Raw genomic sequence first — 6000 nt, forward strand, 5'->3', positions numbered from 1 at the left:
CCAAGAAAAGACATATGACATAGTTGTTTCCAATACAAATGATAAAAACCAATGTGTTTTCATTAGAATTAACTAAAATGTTCTTGATTTTCCCTTTATATTACCGATGGAAGATGTACAAGTAAAACCGCTCTACTCCGGCATAAACGTCGATATATGCAATAAAAACCGAACTTCTCCCCTTTTCAATATCCTACTCAGTATTTTAACGAGAAACAAATGGTTGATTGAAAATGAAGTATTTAAGGTTAATTTCTAATCAATTATGTGTTTGCATCATTTTTATCGTATATTTAATTAATTAATAACATTAAACTGATATTCACAAAAACGTGGAAAAACGGCAAAATATTGCCTTATTCGATGATATTTTGTTTTAATCACATAAACGAAAAGGAGATGATACACGTCAAAATATTGCAAAATTCGATGATTTTTCGCACGAATCAAAATGCAAGAAAACTTGCTTAAAATGCAATATTATGCGACATTCTGAGATTTGAAGGCCAAATCACATATCGTGATACTACATGAAATAGTATCGAAATATTGGTAAAAATGAATATATTTACGTAATATCAAACTACATGAAAAACGTGAAAAAGTCACTATTTTACCATATTTGAGGATTTTAACTTCAAATCATAGAGCGAGGTTTCGTGTTATTTAGATCCAAGAAAAGACATATGACATAGTTGTTTCCAATACAAATGATAAAAACCAATGTGTTTTCAGTAGAATTAACAAAAATGTTCTTGATTTTCCGTTTATATTACCGATGGAAAATGTACAAGTAAACCGCTCTAATCCGGCTGAAACGTCGATATATGCAATAAAAACCGAACTTCTCCCCTTTTCAATATCCTACTCAGTATTTTAACGAGAAACAAATGGTTGATTGAAAATGAAGTATTTAAGGTTAATTTCTAATCAATTATGTGTTTGCATCATTTTTATCGTATATTTAATTAATTAATAACATTAAACTGAAAATTCACAAAAACGTGGAAAAACGGCAAAATATTGCCTTATTCGATGATAATTTTGTTTTAAGTCACATAAACGAAAAGAGATGATACACGTCAAAATATTGCAAAATTTCGATGATTTTTCCTACGAAACAAAATGCAAGAAAACTTGCTTAAAATGCAATATTATGCGACATTCTGAGATTTGAAGGCCAAATCACATATCGTGATACTACATGAAATAGTATCGAAATATTGGTGAAAATGAATATATTTACGTAATATCAAACTACATGAAAAACGTGAAAAAAGTCACTATTATACCATATTTGAGGATTTTAACTTCAAATCATAGAGCGAGGTTTCGTGTTATTTAGATCCAAGAAAAGACATTATGACATAGCTTGTTTCCAATACAAATGATAAAAACCATTGTGTTTTCATTAGAATTAACTAAAAATGTTCTTGATTTTCCGTTTATATTACCGATGAATGATGTACAAGTAAAACCGCTCTACTCCGGCATGAAACGTCGATATATGCAATAAAAACCGAACTTCTCCCCTTTTCAATATCCTACTCTGTATTTTAACGAGAAACAAATGGTTGATTGAAAATGAAGTATTTAAGGTTAATTTATAATCAATTATGTGTTTGCATCATTTTTATCGTATATTTAATTAATTAATAACATTAAACTGAAATTCACAAAAACGTGGAAAAACGGCAAAATATTGCCTTATTCGATGATATTTTGTTTTAATCACATAAACGAAAAGGAGATGATACACGTCAAAATATTGCAAAATTCGATGATTTTTCGCACGAATCAAAATGCAAGAAAACTTGCTTAAAATGCAATATTATGCGACATTCTGAGATTTGAAGGCCAAATCACATATCGTGATACTACATGAAATAGTATCGAAATATTGGTAAAAATGAATATATTTACGTAATATCAAACTACATGAAAAACGTGAAAAAGTCACTATTTTACCATATTTGAGGATTTTAACTTCAAATCATAGAGCGAGGTTTCGTGTTATTTAGATCCAAGAAAAGACATATGACATAGTTGTTTCCAATACAAATGATAAAAACCAATGTGTTTTCATTAGAATTAACTAAAATGTTCTTGATTTTCCGTTTATATTACCGATGGAAGATGTACAAGTAAAACCGCTCTACTCCGGCATGAAACGTCGATATATGCAATAAAAACCGAACTTCTCCCCTTTTCAATAATCCTACTCAGTATTTTAACGAGAAACAAATGGTTGATTGAAAATGAAGTATTTAAGGTTAATTTCTAATCAATTATGTGTTTGCATCATTTTTATCGTATATTTAATTAATTAATAACATTAAACTGATATTCACAAAAACGTGGAAAAACGGCAAAATATTGCCTTATTCGATGATATTTTGTTTTAATCACATAAACGAAAAGGAGATGATACACGTCAAAATATTGCAAAATTCGATGATTTTTCGCACGAATCAAAATGCAAGAAAACTTGCTTAAAATGCAATATTATGCGACATTCTGAGATTTGAAGGCCAAATCACATATCGTGATACTACATGAAATAGTATCGAAATATTGGTAAAAATGAATATATTTACGTAATATCAAACTACATGAAAAACGTGAAAAAGTCACTATTTTACCATATTTGAGGATTTTAACTTCAAATCATAGAGCGAGGTTTCGTGTTATTTAGATTCAAGAAAAGACATATGACATAGTTGTTTCCAATACAAATGATAAAAACCAATGTGTTTTCATTAGAATTAACAAAAATGTTCTTGATTTTCCGTTTATATTACCGATGGAAGATGTACAAGTAAACCGCTCTACTCCGGCTGAAACGTCGATATATGCAATAAAAACCGAACTTCTCCCCTTTTCAATATCCTACTCAGTATTTTAACGAGAAACAAATGGTTGATTGAAAATGAAGTATTTAAGATTAATTTCAAATCAATTATGTGTATGCATCATTTTTATCGTATATTTAATGAATTAATAACATTAAACTAAAAATTCACAAAAACGTGGAAAAACGGCCAAATATTGCCTAATTCGATGATATTTTGTTTAAGTCACATAAAGGAAAAGGAGATGATACACGTCAAAATATTGCAAATTTCGATGATTTTTCGTACGAAACAAAATGCAAGAAAACTTGCTTAAAATGCAATATTATGCAACATTCTGAGATTTGAAGGCCAAATCACATATCGTGATACTACATGAAATAGTATCGAAATATTGGTAAAAATGAATATATTTACGTAATATCAAACTACATGAAAAACGTGAAAAAGTCACTATTTTACCATATTTGAGGATTTTAACTTCAAATCATAGAGCGAGGTTTCGTGTTATTTAGATCCAAGAAAAGACATATGACATAGTTGTTTCCAATACAAATGATAAAAACCAATGTGTTTTCATTAGAATTAACTAAAATGTTCTTGATTTTCCCTTTATATTACCGATGGAAGATGTACAAGTAAAACCGCTCTACTCCGGCATAAACGTCGATATATGCAATAAAAACCGAACTTCTCCCCTTTTCAATATCCTACTCAGTATTTTAACGAGAAACAAATGGTTGATTGAAAATGAAGTATTTAAGGTTAATTTCTAATCAATTATGTGTTTGCATCATTTTTATCGTATATTTAATTAATTAATAACATTAAACTGATATTCACAAAAACGTGGAAAAACGGCAAAATATTGCCTTATTCGATGATATTTTGTTTTAATCACATAAACGAAAAGGAGATGATACACGTCAAAATATTGCAAAATTCGATGATTTTTCGCACGAATCAAAATGCAAGAAAACTTGCTTAAAATGCAATATTATGCGACATTCTGAGATTTGAAGGCCAAATCACATATCGTGATACTACATGAAATAGTATCGAAATATTGGTAAAAATGAATATATTTACGTAATATCAAACTACATGAAAAACGTGAAAAAGTCACTATTTTACCATATTTGAGGATTTTAACTTCAAATCATAGAGCGAGGTTTCGTGTTATTTAGATCCAAGAAAAGACATATGACATAGTTGTTTCCAATACAAATGATAAAAACCAATGTGTTTTCAGTAGAATTAACAAAAACGTTCTTGATTTTCCGTTTATATTACCGATGGAAAAAGTACAAGTAAAACCGCTCTAATCCGGCTGAAACGTCGATATATGCAATAAAAACCGAACTTCTCCCCTTTTCAATATCCTACTCAGTATTTTAACGAGAAACAAATGGTTGATTGAAAATGAAGTATTTAAGGTTAATTTCTAATCAATTATGTGTTTGCATCATTTTTATCGTATATTTAATTAATTAATAACATTAAACTGAAAATTCACAAAAACGTGGAAAAACGGCAAAATATTGCCTTATTCGATGATAATTTGTTTTAATCACATAAACGAAAAGATGATACACGTCAAAATATTGCAAAATTTGATGATTTTTCCTACGAAACAAAATGCAAGAAAACTTGCTTAAAATGCAATATTATGCGACATTCTGAGATTTGAAGGCCAAATCACATATCGTGATACTACATGAAATAGTATCGAAATATTGGTGAAAATGAATATATTTACGTAATATCAAACTACATGAAAAACGTGAAAAAAGTCACTATTATACCATATTTGAGGATTTTAACTTCAAATCATAGAGGGAGGTTTCGTGTTATTTAGATCCAAGAAAAGACATTTGACATAGCTGTTTCCAATACAAATGATAAAAACCATTGTGTTTTCATTAGAATTAACAAAAATGTTCTTGATTTTCCGTTTATATTACCGATGAATGATGTACAAGTAAAACCGCTCTACTCCGGCTGAAACGTCGATATATGCAATAAAAACCGAACTTCTCCCCTTTTCAATATCCTACTCTGTATTTTAACGAGAAACAAATGGTTGATTGAAAATTAAGTATTTAAGGGTAATTTATAATCAATTATGTGTTTGCATCATTTTTATCGTATATTTAATTAATTAATAACATTAAACTGAAAATTCACAAAAAACGTGGAAAAATGGCAAAATATTGCCTTATTCGATGATATTTTGTTTAAATAACATTAAGGAAAAGGGGATGATAAACAACAAAATATTGCTAAATTCGATGATTTTTCGTACGAAACAAAATGCAAGAAAACTAGCATAAAATGCATTATTATGCGAAATTCTGAGATTTGAAGGCCAAATCACATATCGTGATACTACATGAAATAGTATCGAAATATTGGTAAAAATTAATATATTTACATAATATCAAACTACATGAAAAATGTGAAAAAGTCACTATTTTACCATATTTGAGGATTTTAACTGCAAATCATAGAGCGAGGTTTCGTATTATTTAGATCCAAGAAAAGACATATGACAATGTTGTTTCAAATACAAATGATAAAACCAATGTGTTTTCATTAGAATTAACTAAAATGTTCTTGATTTTCCATTTATATTACCGATGGAAGATGTACAAGTAAAACCGCTCTACTCCGGCTGAAACGTCGATATATGCAATAAAAACCGAACTTCTCCCCTTTTCAATATCCTACTCAGTATTTTAACGAGAAACAAATGGTTGATTGAAAATGAAGTATTTAAGGTTAATTTCTAATCAATTATGTGTTTGCATCATTTTTATCGTATATTTAATTAATTATTAACATTAAAATGATATTCACAAAAACGTGGAAAAACGGCAAAATATTGCCTTATTCGATGATATTTTGTTTTAATCACATAAACGAAAAGGAGATGATACACGTCAAAATATTGCAAAATTCGATGATTTTTCGCACGAAACAAAATGCAAGAAAACTTGCTTAAAATGCAATATCATGCGACATTCTCAGATTTGAAGGCCAAATCACATATCGTGATACTACATGAAATAGTATCGAAATATTGGTAAAAATGAATATATTTACGTAATATCAAACTACATGAAAAACGTGAAAAAAGTCACTATTT

This window comes from Procambarus clarkii, chromosome 59 (assembly GCF_040958095.1).
Source record: "Procambarus clarkii isolate CNS0578487 chromosome 59, FALCON_Pclarkii_2.0, whole genome shotgun sequence".
Lineage (NCBI taxonomy): Eukaryota > Metazoa > Arthropoda > Malacostraca > Decapoda > Cambaridae > Procambarus > Procambarus clarkii.